The 22,563-nt window shown below is 45.0% G+C and overlaps 1 protein-coding gene across 3 annotated transcripts in view; it reads right to left on the bottom strand.

The window, feature by feature from the left end:
• cdkal1 (CDK5 regulatory subunit associated protein 1-like 1) overlaps positions 1–22,563 on the bottom strand; it is a 979,997-nt gene that overhangs the window by 828,025 nt on the left and 129,409 nt on the right. The window lies entirely within an intron of this gene.

The following is a 22,563-nucleotide window of genomic DNA, read 5'->3' as shown; positions in this document are numbered from 1 at the left end:
AGTTGTAATGAAGGAATACTTTTCTTTAGCTCCTACCTTTTGTCCTTCATAACCTTTTCAATTAAGAACAAAGAACAATATAGCACAGGAACAGGCCCTTCGGCCCTCCAAGCCTGTACCGGTCATACCACCCTTGGCCAAAACCCTCAGTACTTCCTAAAAGAGCAAAGAACAATGCTTTAAATACTAGGTCCCGATTCAAATATTACAACTTGCACCAAAGTTAAAGCAATTTTTTAAATATAAAAAGACATCCTTTAGGCCAGTTAGTCTTATGTCAATGGTGGGAAAATTAGTAGAATCAATTCTGAGAGATAGAATTATCTGTCACATAGAGAGGCATGAACTAGTCAGGGATAATCAGCATGGATTTGTTAAAGGAAGGTCTTGCCTCACAAATTTGAATTCTTTGATGAAGGTAGTGCAGTGGATTTGGGGTACGTGGATTTTAGCAAGGCATTTGACAAAGTCCCACATAGCAGATTGGTCATGAAAGTGAAAGCCCATGGGATACCGGGCAATGTGGCAAACTAGATAAAAAGTTGGCTTAGTAACAGGGAACAAAGGGTGAGAGTCGATGGCTGCCCTTGCAATTGGAAAGTTGTTTCAAGTGGTGTTGCACAGGGCTCGGTGTTGGGACCCTCACTGTTTATGTTATATAATTAACGATTTGGACATGAACGTGGGAAGCATGATTGGGAAAGGTTGGCCAAGTGGTGGACAGCGTGGAGGATAGTTATGATCTACAAAACAATATAGGTGGGCTAGGTGAAGTGGATGATAAAGTGGTAGACGGAATTTAACACAGAAAAAGTGTGAAGCCAGGCATTCAGGGAGGTCTAACAGTTATGGGGAGTACACAATAAATGGGAATATACTAAGAGGGGTGGATGAAGTGAGTGATACACAGGTCCCTAATGGCAGCAGTTCAAGTCAACAAGATTTTTAAGAAAGCATATGGAATGCTCCCCTTCATTGGCAGAGGTATAGAATATAAAAGGATACAATGTTGGAATTGAATAAAACACTGGTGAGGCCACAACTGGAATATTGTGTGCAGTTCTGGTCACCACATTACAGGTGGGGCATTATTGCTCGAGAGAGAGTGCAGGGAAGGTTTACAAGAATGTTGCCAGGGCTAGAAAAGTGTAGCTACTGTCATAATATACACCAGTATACATTGGTGCAGACACACACTGATGGACATGCAGTGGGACCAATCAGCATACACAACACCGCAGCCAATCACCAATGAGAGCACACGCACTATAAAGACAGGGGACAGGAGAGTTCCCGCTTATTCTAGTAGCAGCCAGCTCGGAGCACAGAGCTCACAGTCTGCAACACAGACATTCGCCATGTGCTGAGTGCATCACCTGGTTAGCACTAGGCAAAGGTCAACAGTTAAAGCTGGTATTGCATTTACCCACAGTTCAAGTATGTTAATATAGTTAACCTTATAATAAAATAGAGTTCCACCACTTCCAGTGTTGGTGACCTGTTTGTGATCCAGGACATCCAACACATCAGCTACGAGGAGAGATTGGATAGGTTGGAGTTAATTTCCTTGGAACAAAAACGGCTGAGGGATGACTTAATTGAGGTGTACAAATTTACAAGGGGAAGAGATAGGGTAGACAGGGTAAAATTATTTCCCTTGGTGGAGAATTCTAGAACCAGGGGACAAGGATTCAAGATAAGTGGCAGATAGTGCAAAGGGGTGCAAAGGGGACATGAGGAAGAACGTTTTTTTACAGAGGGTAGTGGGAGTCTGGAATTCGCTGCCCAATTTGGTGGTGGAGGCAGAGACCCTAATCTCTTTTAAGAAGTAGCTGGATTTGCACCTTAAGTGCTCTAAGCTACAGGGCAATGGACCCGGTACAGGAAGGTGGGATTAGAAAGGGCACCCGAGTGCCCTTGGGCTGGCATGGTCAAAATGGGCCAAATGATCTCCTTCTATGCTGTAACCTTTCTATGACTCTGTGAGCAGTGAGAAACCAATATTTATGTCACACAAATGGACTCCATTTAACGTTTAGAGTACGTTGGAATCAAATAAGCACAAAAAAGCAGCTGTGCAGTTCTTTATACAAACAGCAGGGTACAAATAGCAGGGTCATCCATAATAACCATTTATTATTGGCCAGGACCAGGAGGGAGGGAGCTTATGAGAAATTATGGTGTTTAATGCTACAAACACAATACTTTAAAAAAAATTATCCCAGAGTCACAGAACATAGGTTCAATCCTACCATCAATCATCTCATTTTCTAATTTCTTTGATCTGATGAAACAGATCCTACATTGCTAATATGCAGTTCAAAATTTAAGCTTTTCTAAACACTTTTTTCCCCTCAAATCGGGCCCTTCCAACCAAACACTCTCGTCGTTTCACCTGCAGTGAGTGTCCCAGAACATCCTAGACTGAATCTATTACAATGGAAGGCCAAACTTCAGAGCACTCTGAAGACCATGCTGGTGCAAGTCAGCACTCAAACTATTGACTTTTGTAACGGATGCCTGGTCAGCACTCAACAATGGCTAAGATACTGAATCAGACGCATAACGCTTTAGATCGATTCATTCTGGGAGTGATAATAGAAAAAATAGGGCTTGGTTATTTTATAAACAAAACTTTATTAAAACAAAAAGAAAATATTAAAATTTTTACTTCACAGTGTTAACAGTTACCGATTACATGAAGATTCTTAATGTTAACATTAGTTACCATTAAAATAACACTGTCCATAGAAATACAGTTCTTGTTCCACTTACACCTACAAGCAAAGGCAACACTTTCATTTCGGAAGTAATCTTCCATCTGTTAGGGACATTCGTTCAGAATCCTTTTCCAAAGCTTTCTCTCTGTGACTTTTTTTCATGACCTCTTCAATGGCTGCATACATCCTTTCCGTGTAGCAGATTTCATGACCTGCTTCATGGTTGTTCGCATCCATCTCTGTTCAAAATTGATTCTCTCTCTTTAAGCTCCGTTCTGCCCTTCAAACAAAGATCCTCTCTGGAACGTCCAGACTGGAACTCAACAGTAATGTGCGCTTGATTGTCCACTCCTGTTTACACAAAAGACCAGATCTATGCCATTCATATGCATCCAGCCTTCCATTAATGGACAAACGGGCCATCAGACTCAGACAGATAGGGGGACAATGGCTTGTCAAACAAGGTTTGCTGGCGATACAAAGATACCATACGTTGAGGGACAGATAATATTGAGGAAGCAGGAGGCTGCCGAAGGACTTGGACAGGCTCGGAAAGTGGGCAAAGACTTGGCAGATGGAATACAAAGTGGAAAAGTGAGAGGTTATGCACTTTGGAAGGAAGAATGGAGGCATGGACTATTTTCTAAATGGGGAAATGCTTAGGAAACGAGAAGCACAAAGGGACATGGGAGTCCTTGTTCACGATTCTCTTAAGGTTAACGTGCAGGTTCATTCAGCAGTTAGGGAGGCAAATGCAATGTCACCATTCATGTCGAGAGGGCTAGAATACAAGACCAGGGATGTACTTCTGAGGTTGTATAAAGCTCTGGTCAGACCCAATTTGGAGTATTGTGAGCAGTTTGGGCCCCGTATCTAAGGAAGGATGAGCTGGCCTTGGAAAGGATCCAGAGGAGGTTCACAAGAATGATGCCTGGAATGAAGAGCTTGTCGTATGATGAACAGTTGAGGAGTCTGGGTCTGTACCGTTGGAGTTTAGAAGGATGAGGGGGCATCTTATTGAAACTTACAGGATACTGCGAGGCCTGGATAGAGTGGACGTGGAGAGGATGGTCCCACTAGTAGGGAAACCTAGAACCAGAGGACACAATCTCAGACGAAAGGTACGATCCTTTAAAACAGAGATCAGGAGGAATTTCTTCAGCCAAAGGGTGGTGAATCTGTGGAACTATTTGCCGCAGAAGGCTGTGAAGGCCAAATAACTGAGTATCTTTAAGACAGAGATAGGTTCTTGATTAATAAGGGGATCAGGGGTTATGGGGAAAGGCAGGAGAATGGGAATGAGAAAAATATCAGCTATGATTGAATGGCGGAGCAGATTCGATGGGCCAAGTGCATAATTCTGCTCCTATGCCTTATGGTTCCCCGAATGACAACAGATCTCAAGTGAATCACTTTATGCATTCCCTAATGAGTTTAATTCTGAATGGGACCATGTGATGCAGCCAGGTGTGGGTGTATCCCTTTGATTCTGCTGCTAGCAGTCTATTTTTTTTTCAGTCTGTTTTAACCGCTAAATTGCCTGCTTTGTTGACCCCCATTTCTGGACGAATTCCTAATATCTCCCTATCAAGACACATTCCCAACCAGTTGTATGATTTCCTTGCATTTAACTTTCACCATAAAGGCTGAAACAGAAACCGGGTCTTTTCTTGGGTCAGAAACCTGCCTCCAAAGGAAAACTGATTTAAGTTAAGATTTGCAGGGCGGGTGAACCTTAATTTATATAGAGATGTGTTCCTATCCACTTAAAGCCACTGGGGGTGGGAACAGAGGCAAGTCAGATGTAGTGTGGAACTCTAAACATCCCATTGGCAGCCATCACCAAGGCTGCTAGCTGTCCTGGGCAGAGATCTACTAATTGTGCCAAAGCCTTCAACTTCATCAGTGGGAAGTGAGATATCACAGGGGATCTGGAGACCTGGCAGCCAGGACAGGACATATCGTCATCGATGCCAACTTGGATCTAATGTTGGAGGTCATGAGGGATATCCCCTCGGATCCATCCAAACAGCAGGGGCATCCCTCAGTTCAGCAACATTTCCCTCCACCCTCCTCTTGCTGCTCTTCTCTCACCTCTTGCCAGAGCCTCATCATCCACAAAATCTCATCTATCTGGAACGCCATATTATGGAGAGCTCAGCAGACCACCTGTCATGTGAGAGTCCCTTTGTGAGAAGGTGACCAAACAGGTGGATGAGGGTAAAGCAGTTGATGTGGTGTATATGGATTTCAGTATAGCGTTTGATAAGGTTCCCCACGGTAGACTACTGCAGAAAATACGGGATGGGATTCAGGGAGATTTAGCAGTTTGGATCAGAAATTGACTAGCTGGAAGAAGACAAAGGATGGTGGTTGATGGGAAATGTTCAGACTGAAGTCCAGTTACTAGTGGTGTACCACAAGGATCTGTTTTGGGGCCACTGCTGTTTGTCATTTTTATAAATGACCTGGAGGAGGGCGTAGAAGGATGGGTGAGTAAATTTGCAGATGACACTAAAGTCGGTGGAGTTGTGGACAGTGCGGAAGGATGTTACAAGTTACAGAGAGACATAGATAAGCTGCAGCACTGGGCTGAGAGGTGGCAAATGGAGTTTAATGCAGAAAAGTGTGAGGTGATTCATTTTGGAAGGAATAACAGGAAGAGAGAGTACTGGGTTAATGGTAAGATTCTTGGCAGTGTGGATGAGCAGAGAGATCTCGGTGTCCATGTACATAGATCGCTGAAAGTTGCCACTCAGGTTGAGAGGGTTGTTAAGAAGGTGTACGGTGTGTTAGCTTTTATTGGTGGAGGGATTGAGTTTCGGAGCCATGAGGTCATGTTGCAGCTGTACAAAACTCTGGTGCGGCCTCATTTAGAGTATTGCGTGCAATTCTGGTCACCGCATTATAGGAAGAATGTTGAAGCATTGGGAAAGGTGCAGAGGAGATTTACCAGAATGTTGCCTGGTATGGAGAGAAGATCTTATGAGGAAAGGCTGAGGGACTTGAGGCTGTTTTCGTCAGAGAGAAGAAGGTTAAGAGGTGACTTAATTGAGGCATACAAGATGATCAGAGGATTGGATAGGGTGGACAATGAGAGCCTTTTTCCTCGGATGGTGACGTCTAGCACGAGGGGACATAGCTTTAAGTTGAGGGGAGATAGATATAAGACAGATGTCAGAGGTAGGTTCTTTACTCCGAGAGTAGTAAGGGTGTGGAATGCCCTGCCTGCAACAGTAGTGGACTCGCCAACACTCAGGGTATTGAAATGGTCAGTGGATAGACATATGGACGATAAGGGAATAGTGTAAATGGGCTTTAGAGTGGTTTCACAGGTCGGCGCAACATCGAGGGCTGAAGGGCCTGTACTGCGCTGTAACGTTCCATGTTCTAAGTGTTTTATCAAATGGCTGCAGTGATGTCATTGGGTGGGTGGAGCTGAAATGTGATTCCGATTTTTACTTTCGTTTTGAGCTGGAAGCTCCTTTTGGCTCTGTGTTTTAGTTTCGCTTTCAGTTGAAGACCTGCATTCAAACCAAGCAGATGTATATTGGTCTACCTCTCTGTATGGTAAACGAGGTGTTTCGAACACTTGATAATTTAAAAGTGATAACTGTTCTCTGTGGAGAATTCAAACCTACTGTCTTTGTTAAAAAGTGTTTTGGGGGGCAGCACGGTGGCGCAGTGGATTAGCCCTGTTGCCTCACGGCGCCGAGGTCCCAGATTCGCTCCCGGCTCTGGGTCACTGTCTGTGTGGAGTTTGCACATTCTCCCCGTGTTTGCATGGGTTTCGCCCCCATAACCCAAAGATGTGCAAGGTAGGTGAATTGCCCACGCTAAATTGCCCCTTAATTGGAAAAAAATGAATTGGGTACTCTAAATTTTTTAATTTTTTTTATAAAGTGTTTTGGCTTATGGATGTTGTTAGGAAAATTACTACGGGTTACCTACAGAGTATTGTATCTAAGGGGATTATCAGTGTTGGTAGTTGATAAGATGTTTACTGTGTGTTTATAAAATGTTAACTGGATTCATAGAATAAACATTGTTTTTGTTTGAAAATACTTTTAGTTCTCTGTTGCGTCACACCTGTAAAGTAGGCCCTTGTTCTCCCCATAACCAAAATCTATTAAACGTTGTGGGTCAGGTGAACCCCATGATATACTTTGATGTTCTCTAAACCCTGGCCCATAATACACCACAAAGATCAAAGCCCTGAAGGAGGGATTGAAGCACATCACCTGACTGTCCAGGCACCAGAATCACATTTTCCTAATCCTGATGGCCTGCTCAGTGGTTATTCTGCTGAGCAGGTGGAATTGGTTGTACCATCTTCGTGCCTCTGCCCAGGGCTCTCAGAGAGGTGAGCACCCACCCTTTCAAGGAACCCTTGTCCCCTCGGATCCATCCATGCACTTGGAAAGGATTGGAGTGAAGATCTGAGGCAGCCTGGACGAACATAGGTTGGAGTCATGGCATATGCGAGGAAAAGTAGGCACACACATAGACGTTGAGGAAGCTGAAAATGTTCCTGTTCGCGAATGTGGCTGGCCTGTCACTGGGTACCTTGATAGGTACAACTGATGATGCCCTGCACCCAGAGATAGTGGTGAAATGTAATATCCCTCTCCCTTCAAGGCAGTTTCTGTCATTAAATAAATGTTCTGTCCAGTTCTGGCAAAGCGAACATCAGCATCCTGTGCAACCGTTTCTGAGATGCCACAGTTGATTTTTGTAAGGAACCAGAAACAGAGAAGTTCAAGGCCAAGTGACTTTGCGCAGCCACTGGCAGGGCATACCAATCAGTGTTGCAAGTTGTCTCTGCCCTCTTCGATGACGAGGGCACAGACATTTGGGACCATCTGCTTGGAGAGTCGCCGTCTCCTACAGGGGGTTCTTGAACATCTCCAGGTGACTCCATCTTCAACAACAGATTGTGTTTGTAATTTAGCCTCGGTTTCCTTGCTGTCCGTCTTTCCTCGACCTTGTCCTCCTAATGCTCAGGATTGTCCTTCTTGTGGAAACTGTTGTCCCCCATTGTCAGTCATGTCAACTGAAGCCTTCCTTCAATGCAGGTAGCCACTCAATTGCCTTTTAACAGCCTTGCCCCCACGCTCCTAATGAGAGATCACCCACCCGGTTCAAAACCTGGGTGCTGAGTTTCCACTTTCCCAGCCATCTATACAATGGGAAGGACACCCCGCCAGCAACTGCCCAGTTCCTTACTATGCCCTTTTGATCCTGTTATGATGCCCTGGGCAATGCCCTAGGGCGGCCATGACTGATTCTCCACTTATTACCCAACTACCTTCAGCTAGTTAGTTTCTGAAGATGAGGGTAATCTGCCCCTTTAACTTCTTGACAATATCTTAATGAGTTTTTTAACTGATATAATTGGTTCAAACAGGAGAGTAGTGAGATTTCTGTCTCTCTCTCCACGCACCTGCTGTCAGTGACTTGAAATTGACATGACATCCAAAGCACTATACAAACCGCCCCGTTCAACAAGCTTAACATTTGCTCACCCCCCACTGTGCTTCTGTCAGCCAGCCTGCCCACTAGCTTGGTAGCCCCCGTACATGGTGCCAGACCTTTCCCACCTATTGTCTCCCCCACCCCCGTCCTTCGCTCGGCCACACATATGCAAAAGAAAACAATCCTAGCTCAGTTGACCGAAAGAAACACAAAGAAAAGCAAAAACCACATATCGAAAATTCACACCTTCATCCCCCATCAGTACAAATGCAAACTTTAACTCACACACATATGCGACAGTCCCAGGATCAATACAGAAGGCAATACAGAAGGCATTACAGATATAGTCCAAAAACAAAAACTTTTTTAACGTGAAAACTGCAGCAAAGTTCAAACACCTCAGTCCACTGCCAGCCCTTTCCTTCTCGCCAAGTCCATCGCTTCCTCGGGCGACTCAAAAGTCGAACTTTTGCTCCTAATAAGTGACCCAAAGACGGGCCGGATACAGCAATCCAAAGGTCACCTCCTTCTTGAAAAGGGTTGACTTTATTTGGTTGAACCCTGCCCTTCTCCTGGCTACGTCCGCGCTCAGATCTTGGTATATATGCAGGATGCTGTTCTCCCACTTACAGCTCCGTGTCTGTACACTCCTTGTCCAGGTATCTGTGGAATCTCACCACCATCGCCCTCGGAGGGTCACCTACACGCGGCTTCTTCACTAGCGCTCTGTGAGCCCTGTCCACCTCCAAAGGTCAGGTGAACGTCGCATCCCCCATTAGCTTCTTGAACATGCCCGCTATATATGCCCCTAAGTCCGCTACATTAGACCCCTCCGGGAGACCAACGATTCTCAAGTTCTACCGGCGGGACATATTCACTAGATCCTCCACCTTCCCCTGGAGCCTTTTTTGTTGGTCTCTCAGTATCTCCACCTCCACCTCCCTTGCTGTTTGGTGTGCCTCCTGCTCAGTCAGTGCCTTCTCCACTTTCTGGATCGTCCGATCTTGAGCATCCAGTCTATGTTCCAGCCGAACGATCGACTCCTTAATCAGGTCCAAGCATTCCTGTTTCTGCTTGGCGAAGCCCTCTTGTGTGAACTGCATCAATTGCTCCATCGACCGCTGGGTCGTTGAGCCAGGACTTCAGTCCTCCGCCATTCTTTGTCCCGCTGCAGCTTCAACCCAGGCCTTCTCTGTTCGTCTATTTCTTCCTTTGCGAGCACTCCTGGTCCGCCTCTCCATGCATTGGTGTAGGATTCCTTGTCACGGCTACGTCCGTCTATTTTCCGAGTAAAATCCGAGGAAGAAAATTGGGAAAAAGGTCCGACCTGCGCAGGAGCCACCCAGATGTGCGACGTACTCCTTCATGGCCGCCACTGGAAGTCGGCAGACTCCTATTCATTGACCTATTAATCTGCCTTCAACATCATAAACTGAGGACTTGGCTCCTCACTCTGCAACTGGATCCTCGACCCATAGATCACATTCAGTAAGAATAAACAACACCACCCCTCCATGATGGTCCTCAATACCGGGACCCGCAAGGCTGCGTACTTAGCCCCCTACTATATTCCCTATACACATACGACTGTGTGGCAAAATTTGGCTCCAACTCCATCTACAAGTTTGCTGATGGCACGACTATCGTGGGTCGGATCGTAAACAACAATGAGTCAGAATACAAGAGGTAGATAAAGAACCTAGTGGTGTGGTGTAATGACAACAGTCTCTCCCTCAATGTCCGCAAATCTAAAGAGCTGGTCATTGACTTTAGGTAGCAAGGTATCAATGCTCCAGGGATGAGTGGAGGGCCAGGGAGATGGCGTCTGCTGTGGGCCAGTTGTGGTGGCATGCGAATTGCAATGAATATAGGCATTCTGGGAGTATGGAGTTGATGTGCCTCATGAGCAACCTCTCGAAGCACTTCATTACGATTGATGTCAAGGCCGCTGGATGATATTCGTTGAGTCATATTGCCTGGTTCTTCTTTGCCGATGGTGGTCTTCTTGAAGCAGGTGGGGACCTCGGAATGGAGTAAGGAGAGGTTGAAGAAGTCTGCGAACACATCTGCCTTCTGGTGTGTGCAGGATCTGAGTGTACGACCAGGCCGTCAGGATCCGTCGCTTTCCGAGGGTTCACTCTCAAGAAGGCCGATCTGACTTTGGAAGCTGTGATCGTGTGTATGGGTGTGTCTGGGGCTGCTCGAGCAGTTGACAGCGGTTTGATGGTTTCCTGCTCGAACCGAGCATAGAATGCATTGAGTTCATCGGGGAATGGTGCGCTGCTACCTGAGATTCTACTCGGCTTCACTTTGCAGCCCATTATGTTGTTGAAACCTTACCATAATCGACGAGAGTCTGTGACGTCAGTCTGTGACTCTAGATTGGTCTGATATTGTCTCTTGGCATCCCTTTCTTTTAAAATATTTTTTATTCTCCTCCTTTTTCACATTTTTAAAAAATATTCTCTGTTCGGCATCCCTTTTTTAAATAAATTTGTAGTACTGATTTTTTTTTTCCCAATTAAAGGGCAATTTAGCGTGACCAATCCACCTACCCTGCACATCTTTGGATTGTGGGGGTGAAACCCACGCAGACACGGGGAGAATGTGCAAACTCCACACGGACAGTGACCCAGGGCCGGGATTCGAACCTGGGACCTCAGCGCCGTAGTCCCAGTGCTAACCACTGCGCCAAGTGCCGCCCCCATCTCTTGGCATCCCTGATAACTTTGCGGAGGTCGTACTTGGATTTCTTGCATAGGTCGTGGTCACCTGACTTAAACACCTCAGACCTGGCCTTCAGTAGGGAATCAATCTCCCAATTAAGTCATGGTTTCTTGTTGGGGAACGCACACACTACCTTCTTTGGCACGCAGTCTTCTGCACATAAGGCGGACTAGCAGAGGTAGGATAGTCTCGTTATCGTTGGCGGGCCGGGTCCAGCCGGATAAGATGAACATCTTGCCAAGATTTCTATCTTTATTTCAGTGTTTCCCGGTGCTCCTGCTCAAGTCATTTTTCCAAAACATCAAGTGGCTTATTTTTGGTTTTATTTGGGCGTGCAGGGCCCCAAAGATTCACAGGGGAGTGCTTCAAAGGGAGAGACAGGCAGGGAGCTGAGCGTTGCCAAATGTGCTGTCCTATTATTGGGTGGCCAACGCAGAAATGTTAGGGTGGTGCGGTGACCCCGGGGCTCTCTGGATTCAGATCGTGTTGGGGTCATGTGGAGGGAGGGGACAAGTTTGGGAGCATTAGTAACAATGCCACTTGCATTAGCTCCAGCAAAATACTCAATGAACCCAGTGGTGCTGCCATGCTAAAAATATTGAGACAGCTCTGCCAGCATTTTAAGTTGGAGGCAGATTCAAGGCTGGCTCCCATTTGTGCTAATCACCTGTTTGAGCCGGCACGGATAGGTGCCACATTTTGTGCACCGGGGGGGGGGGGGGGGGGGGGGGGGTGAGACAGGGCTGGAGAGAGTGGTGGATTTATTTTTGGATGGGCAGTTTGCCAGCCTAGACGAGCTAAAGGAGACATTTGGGCTCGGACATGTTTAGGTTTCCCGAGCTTTGCTAAGATGGTTTTTCGGCTTTCCCGATGGTGCCGCCGCCATCTTCCTTATTGGAGAGGATTCTCTCCTGTTCAGTGTCAGAGGAGGCAGTACGTCGAAAATGTATGCGCAGATAGCGGGGAAGAATTGAGTTCGGTGGAAGGAGTGAAATCTAAATGGGTAAAGGAGTTAGAGACAATGCTGGAGGAAGGGATGTGGAGTGAGGTGTTGCTGAGGGTGAATGCTACGTTCACTCAAGACATGACGGTGCCACCATGTCGCTTGTTCAAAATCATTTGAACCAATCTACTACAAGGCAGACTCAAAGGTAAACCAGATACAATATTTGGCAGGACAAAAAGGAGGAAGGCAAATCAAAAAGTGCCGTCAAGAGGGGGGGTGCAGGCAGGCATGTGAGGGAGAGCTGGAAAGGATGGAGGAAATAATACACATCTTTCAGTGCTTCAGGAGATCCCAAATCACTTTCAGAACCAATTAAGTACATTTGAAATGTAGTCACATTAAGTTTAATACATCAATTAATCATTACAGTCTCACCAGGCAGATAAAAAAACAACTGGAACCTACAAAGCAATTTATAATACAAGTCACAGTCAACCATAACACAGGAGCTAGAGGAGACAAATATTTGGTTAATTAGCTATTTCTCAATGGGGGAGGTCATGCAGATTTTGAGGGACTTTGGCAATTTCTCGGGATACAAATTAAACGAGAAGAGAAGCGAGATAGAACATAGACCATAGAACATTACAGCGCAGTACAGGCCCTTCGGCCCTCGATGTTGCGCTGACCTGTGAAACCGCTCTAAAGCCCATCTACACTAGTCCCTTATCGTCCATATGTCTATCCAATGACTATTTGTATGCCCTTAGTGTTGGCGAGTCCACTACTGTTGCAGGCAGGGCATTCCACACCCTTACTACTCTCGGAGTAAAGAACCTACCTCTGACATCTGTCTTATATCTATCTCCCCTCAATTTAAAGCTATGTCCCCTCGTGCTAGACATCACCATCCGAGAAAGAAGGCTCTCACTGTCCACCCTATCCAATCCTCTGATCATCTTGTATGCCTCAATTAAGTCACCTCTTAAACTTCTTCTCTCTAACGAAAACAGCCTCAAGTCCCTCAGCCTTTCCTCATAAGATCTTCTCTCCATACCAGGCAACATTCTGGTAAATCTCCTCTGCACTCTTTCCAATGCTTCCACATCCTTCCTATAATGCGGCGACCAGAATTGCACGCAATACTCCAAATGCAGCCGCACCAGAGTTTTGTACAGCTGCAACATGACCTCATGGCTCTGAAACTCAATCCCTCTCCCAATAAAAGCTAACACACCGTACGCCTTAACAACCCTCTCAACCTGGATGGCAACTTTCAGGGTGTACATGGACACCGAGATCTCTCTGCTCATCCACACTGCCAAGAATCTTACCATTAACCCAGTACTCTCTCTTCCTGTTATTCCTTCCAAAATGTATCACCTCACACTTTTCTGCATTAAACTCCATTTGCCACCTCTCAGCCCAGTGCTGCAGCTTATCTATGTCCCTCTGTAACTTGTAACATCCGTCCGCACTGTCCACAACTCCACCGACTTTAGTGTCATCTGCAAATTTACTCACCCATCCTTCTACGCCCTCCTCCAGGTCATTTATAAAAATGACAAACAGCAGTGGCCCCAAAAAAGATCCTTGTGGTACACCACTAGTAACTGGACTCCAGTCTGAACATTTTCCATCAACCACCACCCTTTGTCTTCTTCCAGCTAGCCAATTTCTGATCCAAACTGCTAAATCTCCCTGAATCCCATGCCTCCGTATTTTCTGCAGTAGCCTACCGTGGGAAACCTTATCAAACGCTTTACTGAAATCCATATACACCAGTTCTCAATGCTCCTCCCTATCCGCCCACACACCTCTTCATTGCCAGATGTTTGTGATTCAAGCTAAGGGGCAGGAAAAGAGACTGGGAGAGCTTCCGCTTAGGATGGTCAAGAAGGGCTTTAGATATCTAGGCATACAAGTGGCTCGAAAGTGGGATGCCCGCCACAAGCTTAATTTATCTTGGCTGGTAGAGCAGATGGAGGGGGACTTCAAAAGGTGGGACATGCTCCCGCTATCTCTAGTGGGAACGGTGCAGACCGTTAAGATGACGGTCCTCTCCGGATTCCTGTTCGTCTTCCAGTGCCTTCCCATCTTCATCCCCAAGTCCTTCTTTAAGTGGGTGAACAAGATCATCTCGGGATTTGCATGGGCAAATAAGACCCCGCGAGTATAGAAACTGTACCTAGAGCGCAGTCGCGGCGGGGGGGCGATGGCGATGCCGAACCTTTGCAGCTACTATTGGGCGGGTAACATAGCCATGATTAGGAAATGGGTATTGGGGGAGGGGTCGACATGGGGGGGGTTAGAGGCGGCCTCATGCAAAGGTACCAGCCTAGGCGCACTTGTAACGCCACCTCTTCCGTTCTCGCCGGCCCGCTGCTCCTCTAGTCCGGTGGTGGTGGCGGCACTAAGGATCTGGGGTCAGTGGAGAAGACACAGGGGATGGAGGGAGCCTCAGTTTGGACCCCGATACGCAACAATCACAGATTTGTCCCGGGCAAGATTGGCGGAGGGTTCCAAAGCTGGCATAGGGCAGGCATTAAAAGGATGGGGGACCTGTTTGTGGACGGGACCTTTCCCAGCCTGAAAACGCTCAAGGAGATATTCAGTTTGCCCCCTGGAAACGCTTTCCGATACCTTCAGGTACATGCCTTTCTCAAAAAGTAGGTGGTGACATTTCCGTTGCTACCCCCATGCAGGATCCAGGATAGGGTGGTCTCCAGCACCTGGGTAGGGGAGGGGACGTTGTCGGACATCTACCGGGAATTTCAGGGGGGCGGAGGAAGCCCCAGTGGAGGAGCTTAAGGGCAAATGGGAGGAGGAGCTAGGTGGGGAGCTGGATGCGGGCCTGTGGACGGACGGGCTAAATAGGGTCAATTCCTCTTCATCATGTGTCAGGCTTAGCTTAATCCAGTTTAAGGTGGTCCACCGGGTACACATGACAGCAACCAGGATGAGCAAGCTCTTTGGGGTTGAGGATAAATGTGCGACGTGTGCGGGAAGTCCTGCAGATCATGTCCATATGTTCTGGCATGCCCGGCTCTTAAGGGATTCTGGCAGGGATTTGCTGAGGCAATGTCCAAGATCTTGGACACGGGGGTGGTGCCGGGTCCAGAGATAGCGATCTTTGGTGTGTCAGACGATCCGGGAGTTCAGGAAGCGAAAGAGGCCGACGTATTGGCCTTTGCCTCACTGGTAGCCTGGAGACGGATCCTTTTAATGTGGAGGGTCTTTTTCTGTATATGTGGTTAACATTTATTTTGTTATGTTAAATGTTGTTAATGGTTATGCAAAAAATTGTGTTTTGATAAAAATTGGAATAAAAATAATTTGAAACAAAACAAATTAGCTATTTCTCACCATACACATAACCAGCAAGTCACATGAGACGGAGTCAACCAGACTCAAAACATTAGCTCTCTTCTCTCTCCACAGATGCTGCCAGACCTGCTGAGATTGTCCAGTATTTTCTGTGTTTGTTTCCAGTTCCAGCATCCGCAGTAATTAGCTTTTATATTATTAAGTCACATTATAATATTGGAGTATGATAATGTAGACAGACATTAAATTATTGAAATAGTAACCCAAAGGATTGAACTAATAATGCTGAGTACACAAGCTCAAATCCCACCAGACTACTATAGGTTTATATTCAGTATGTAAAGAAAAACTGAAAGCTAAAACATGCACCAGTAAAAGGAGTCATGAAATATTTGATTATTGGGAAACGGTCAACTGGTTCACTAATATTCTTTCGGGAAGGAAATCTACAGCCCTTACCCTACCTCGCCTAAATAGATGGCTGGCTTGTGACCGACTATTAAAAACAAACAGCTGCTTAAAAAAAAAGAGACAGGAAAATCCAGTCAAGTGAAGTTGGCTTCAGTCCACGTAAACAAAGTCTGGATAAGAACAATTCATTCAATATGTTGCAACAGACACACCTGCTTAATCAAATTAATTTGCACGATGACAGCAGGATTATGGAAAACTGAAGGTATATTTGCATTGACTTCAAGTTAGGCAACTGTCCAAGCTAGATTATCAATTAATACCAAATTCATTCTGCACAATGCAACAAGAAAAGTTTAGATGAAAGTTAAACATCAATAGCAGAATGGAAATGTGAACAATAATTAAGGAAAAAGAACCGACCATTAAATAAAACTATAATGCCACATTCCTCATACAAGATAATGAAATAAATATGCCAAACCAGAACATCCATCTGCTTATGTGCAGCAAATGTCCAACTCACGTTAAACATCTATCTGTACTCCATCCAGCATAATATTTAAATATTGATTGGTTGATAAAAATTACATTTCTTGATAGAGCAATTTAGGTGGCACTCTATCTGTTTTTAATGAGATCGGTTATCAGAAGATTTACAGTGCAGAAGGAGGCATTCAGCCCATCGAGTCTGCACCAGTCCTTGGAAAGAGCACCCTATCTAAACCCACACCTTTACCCTATCCTCAGTAATCCCACCTCAACTTTTTGGACACCAAGGGCAATTTAGCATGGCCAATCCACCTAACCTGTACATCTTTGGACTGTGGGAGGAAACCAGAGCACCCGGATAAACCCACAGACACGGGGAGAACGCGTAGACTCCACACAGACAGTGACCCAAGCCGGGAATCAAACCTGGGACCCTGGAGCTGAGAAGCAACTGTGCCGTCCGTTACGTTGCAGCACCTGAAAACTATTTTTCTGAACTATGATTAACAATTATGTTTCCAATATGACTAATCTTCAACAGGAATCCTTCAACAAGCCAGTTCCTTTATCTCTTTTACTGATGCATATTTTTGAAAACATAGAAACATAGAAATTCATAGAAGTAGGCCTTTAGGCCCTTTGCACCTGCTCCGCCATTCAATAATAACCTTTAGTAATGTCACAAGTAGGCTTACATTAACATTCCAATGAAGTTACTGTGAAAATCCCCTAGTCGCCACACTCCAACTCCTGTTCGGGTACACGGAGGGAAAATTCAGAATGTCAAAATCACCTAACAAGCACATCTTTCGGGACTTGTGGGAGGAAACTGGAGCACCCAGAGGAAACCCACGCCACCACGGGGAGAACGTGCAGACTCCGCACAGTGATCCATGCCGGGAATTGAACCCAGGTCCCTGGCGTTGTGAAGAAACAGGGCTAACCACTTTGCTACCGTGGCACCCCAATGTGATCATGGCTGATCCTCCACCTCAACACCATACTCCTGCACTCTTCCCCTTATATCTTGACACCTTTTAAAGCCTGGAAGTCTATCTGCTGTATTTTGTTCTTAAATATTTTCAGTGACTTGGCCTATGTGGTCGAGAATTCCACAGGCTCACCACCCTCATTTCTCCTCATCTTAGTCCTAAATGGCCACCCCATATCCTGAGACTGTGATCACTTGTTCTAGGCCACCCAGTCAGAGGCAACAACACCCTTGCATCCAGTCTGTCCAGCCCGGTCAGAAATTTATAAGTGTTAATTGGATCCCCTCTAGGGAATACAGGCCCAGTTGACCCAATCTCTACTCTTATGACAATCCTGCCATCCCAGGATTTAGTCTGGTGAATCTTAGATAAGGAGACAATACTCCAGGTTTGGTCTCACCAAAGCCCTGTACAGCTGCAGTAAGACATCCTTGCTCCTGTACTCAAGTTCTCTTGCAATGAAGGCCAAAATGCCATTTGTCTTAACTGTTTGCTATACCTGCAAGCTTGCTTTCAGAGACTGGTGTACTAGGCCACCCAGGTCCTTTTGTATGTCAACATTTCCTCATCTATCACCGTTTAAATAAAACCCTGCCAATCATTCTTTGTCCAAAATGGATGTCACGTTTATCCACATTATACTGCATCTGCCATGTATTTGCACACTCACTTAACTTGTCTAAATCACCTTGAAGCCTCCAATATCCTCCTCGCCACTCACCTTCCCACCAAGTTTCGTGTCATCAGCAAACTTGGAAATATTGCTTTTGGTTCCCTCATCCAAATCATTAATGTATATTATGAAGAGCTGGGGCCCAATCACTGATCCCTACAGATTCCCACGAGTCACTGCCTGCCACTCTGACAAAGACCCATTTATTACTCGTTTCCTGTCTGCGAACTAATTCGAACTAATTCTCAATCCTTGCCAATATATTATCCCCAATCCCAGGCACTTCAATTTTGCACACTAACCTCTTGAGTGGGACTTTATCTTTCTGAAGACTGAAAATCCAAACACACCATATCCACTGGCTCACCCGCATCTATTATACCAGTTACATCCTCAAAACCAGTAGGTTTGTCAAGCATGATTTCCCTTTCATAAATCCATGTTGAATTTGTCAAATCCTGTTAATGTTTTCTAAGTATCTTGTCATCGCATCCTTCATAATACTCTAGCATGTTCCCTGTTATTTATGTTAAGCTAACATGTTCTGGTACACCAGTCTCTGCAATTCCCTCTCCATCCGTTTTTAAATAGCGGAGTTACATTTGCCACGATTCAATCTGTAGAAAAATCTACAATTTTGTTTTCCATCAGAAGCACATAGGAATTTTAGAGTACGCAAGTGTGAGTCATCTTTTTAAAACCCCATTCTCGCTTCCACAAAACAGACCCATTTTCTTGGATGAAATAGCTCCCGTGCCTTTGGAATGTGATAGAGCATGAAATAAAATTTAAACATCAAATTTGTGACTTCAACCACATTGTGCATTAAAATATTTGTAAGGAATCAAATGTACAATGGGACAAAATCACGTTTGTTCCTTCAACTCTTCAGTCCTCACGCAAAATTGAAGCAAATTGATTTTGATTGGAAGGGTTTCCCAAGAATGCACAAAAGACTAAATTTGGAGCAGCTGTTCATGCTTCATACTTGTTTTTAACTATTAAAAGCATCTCTTTATTCAGTCATTGCACTTGATCGTTGGCCCAGGGCCTGCTTCATGGTTTTTCTGAAGTCTGTTTGTTTTTTCTATGCAGTAACCCTTATCACACTGCAAACATGTGGCAGTACAGCAGATGGCTTTTGTCAACATCATTCTAATGGGGTTCATGTGCAAACAGAAGATAATAAGGGCACCGTGACAGTATACCCCTGCATAAAGCAGAAAATAGAGCAGCTATACAAACAATTCTACTTTGGAGATAAAAACAAAAGTGCAAATGCTGTCAACTTGAAATCAAATCAGGAAAAGGTTGAAATACAAGCAGTACCGGTGGAAACACCATGGAAACCTGGGTGGAACATCTTCCCATTCACTGCTTCCCACACAATTACTCAGACCCCAAACATTCCAAAACACATGCAATTTTACCAATTCAATAGAATGCATTTTTTGTTCAGTAATATCAGCAAAAGTGGATGATGACTGCTTTGCCTGGATGATCCGGAACCCCACTTGAACATCTCTCCCATTCTCATTCTGATCTTTTGGCTTTATAAAATCCACCAACCAAGCTCAACATAAATTTCAGGAAGAGCTTTATCTTTCATCGGGGCACACTGCAAAAGTCTCTTTGTCTGATTGCTGTGGGGCCTCTGGGTGGCTGGGCTCAGGACAGGGTGGTCCCTTAGCACCCCAATGCCAACCTGGCACCATGGCCGTGCCACTTAGACACCCTGGCACTGCCAGGTTCCAGGCTGGCAGTGCCAAGGTGCCAGGGGCAGCATTTTGCCCATGCTGAGGATCGGGCTCACGAGTGCCCTGCCCTTATTATGTAGGGTATGCAGAGCTTGATGACCCCCTTTAGTTGGGACATTGGGGGGTGGGGTCCAGGGGGTCTCCAGATTGGAGCACCATTTCAAAATAGCGCATTGATCTATCAGGAAATGAGACTAAGCACAGCCTCAATGGGGCATTCCCCACCGTAGCCCCAAAATAGTCCCGTTAGAAAGTGGGGTCTTTCCCAGCGCTACGAGCCGGGAAACACCCGGCTAAACACGCTTGACACAGGCCTTTGTTTCATTTCCGTTAGATCGAGGGAAGTATTTTTTTAAATGGATAGCTGGAAGTACATGAAAGTGTTCAGATATGAAACTTTTGACAGTGAAATCTGAACTGCCATCTGAATCCCAAATATGATTACAACTTTAAAAAGCTTTCATTGCAAAATGTGGACATCCAGATATATTTTTGAGATCTGTAGTAAAATGATGGCTTTCTGCTTTGGGTTGCATTTTGATGCCAACTGTAATACTTCATTTATAGATCGTTGGTCAGTACACTCCATAATGATTGAATGTGGCTACATTTGCACTATGTTATAATTTTATTAAGAATCCACTGTTAATTTTATTTACCACTAAGGGCAATCTATGCTATAAAGACATATTCTGCAGTCTTAATGTAAAGGAATGAGTAATTATACTAAATTATGATTCCATTCTTCAAAAATAAATCAAGACCTGCTTGTTTATAACATGTTGAACATGGTCTGATATCATCATTGAGGGTCTTGTTACATTCCTTGGCCAGACCGCAAGTTGTTAGTGAGACGAGATTCAGGACCTATGGCATTTTGTTTAAAGTAGACAAAAGTTAACGATTCAATACAATTATGAAGTGAATGAAGCCACAAGAATCCAAATGTTTTGAACAAACAAAACAAACTTTATTCTACAAGTTCAGAAAGATAAGGGCGGCATGTGGCACAGTGGTTAGCACTGCTGCCTACATCGCCGAGGACCTGGGTTCGAATCCCGGCCCTGGGCCACTGTCCGTGTGGAGTTTGTACATTCTCCTCGTGTCTGCGTGGGATTCACACCCACAACCCAAAGATGTGCAGGTTAGGTGGATTGGCCATGCTAAATTGTCCCTTAATTGGGGAAAAATAAATAATTGGGTACTCTAAATTTATATAACAAAAACAGTTTACAATATCTATCTTGTACACTAATATTCCGGGTTAAGTACAAGATACACGTGAATTAACAGACAAACTGTGGTTGGACACACCACACTACACGATAAATGACAGATCCAACCTAAACAGATTCCATGGATTTCTCAACAACGCACCCAGATGTCAGTCACACTGTGCGGCAACCAATCTCACAAACTCTGTCTCTCTCATGAAGGTTTCCAATCTTCACATTCAAAGATTTTGCTTTGGAATTCTCTCCATTAGTCACTCCAAATTGGATGGCTTTAATGTGGCCCACCTCACAGAAATTCAATCTAATTTTCCGAGATTTTGTTCCCCTGGATTCCCCTGGCATCAACCCACAAGCACAATTTCAGACCTTCGGCCATACCAAATAGAATACTACTGCCCCAAAGGGGTATTTCTGTCCCAACAGTGCACAGAACGGAGTCACCAACCTTCAGCTGCTTTCATGGATCTTCCAGGCTTCTATTAAGCTCACTTCACTTAAGATTTTCTCCGCACAGTTCTTTCATTGAAGGCTATTTTTTCTTCTCTTAACTCGATCACCCTTACCTTGGGGCATTACCTGGTTAAATAAAAACTGACTCCTGAAGAAGTGCTGTTCACTGACCCTCGAACTGATCTGGTGACAAATCACAACATTCCAAGAGGGTCCCACCTTTGTTACTAGGCAGGGCCAAATGTAACAAGCAGTGGAACATCCTGTACCTTAAATGTTACAATCCCCACAGGCCACAAGTTACACCTGCTGCAACTATTGCAGGCAGTTCTGAATCATAGCGAGCCAATATGTCACACAGAGACACAGAATGCATGGATTTCATAACAGTTTTAGTCGAGGTTGTCCTTAGTTAGGATCAGAGGCTGCTTGAAGCAAGGCTATTGGTGAGCTTAACTCAAACATTCTTCTATGTATACGATAAGACTTGGCACGAGGTCTCTGTATACTCGCAACACGTGACCTTACATCACGAATTACGTAAATATTTACATTAACCCATTTACATGTATATCCAATGTTCTGACTCTATTATGTACATCATCCTATATCTTCCCCCAAAGTCTGTGTCTTCATCCCTGGGTTCACACATATAACCCTCTGATCCCTCCATACTTCCTAGTGTCCTACCGTTCATTGTGGTTTCCCTTGCCTTGGTAATCCTCCCAAAATGCATTACCTCATACTCTTCAGGGTTAAATTCCATTTGCCACTGTTCTGCCCATCTGACCAGCCCACCCTCAATCTAAGACCTTTTTCCTTGCTATTTACCACATCACCAATTTTTGTGTCTTCTGAAAACTTCCTGATCATACCTCCGTATTCCTGTCTAGATCATTAATGTGCACTACAAACACCAAGGGACCCAGCATCAATCCCTGCAGTACACCAGTGGGTACAGGCTTCCAGTCACAAAAGCAACCTTTGACTAACACTCTCTGTCTCTTGCCACTAAGCCAATTTTGGATCCAATTTGCCATAATGCCGTGGATCCCATGGGATCTTATCTTCTTGAGCAGTCTCCCATGCGGGACCTTGTCAAAAGCATTACTGAAGTCCATGTGGACCACATAAACTGCATTGCCCTAATCTACATTATTGTTAATCTTTTCTTCTTTAATTTATCTTTTTGTTAAACGTTCATCGGTCATCCTGTGACTGTTCATAAAATAGAACTTAGGATTTATCAATCTGGATTCCACCCTGGGATCTGACTTCTCCAGTAGTATCATCAACTGGGATTGTAACAAGGTTTGTCAACAGGAATGTGTGACATTGTGTCCGTTGTAGATTGCCAT

The sequence above is a fragment of the Scyliorhinus torazame genome, chromosome 6 (assembly GCF_047496885.1).
Source record: "Scyliorhinus torazame isolate Kashiwa2021f chromosome 6, sScyTor2.1, whole genome shotgun sequence".
Classification (NCBI taxonomy): Eukaryota; Metazoa; Chordata; class Chondrichthyes; order Carcharhiniformes; family Scyliorhinidae; genus Scyliorhinus; species Scyliorhinus torazame.
Note: the sequence above shows the minus strand (reverse complement) of the source record. Positions and strands in the feature narration are given on the sequence as shown.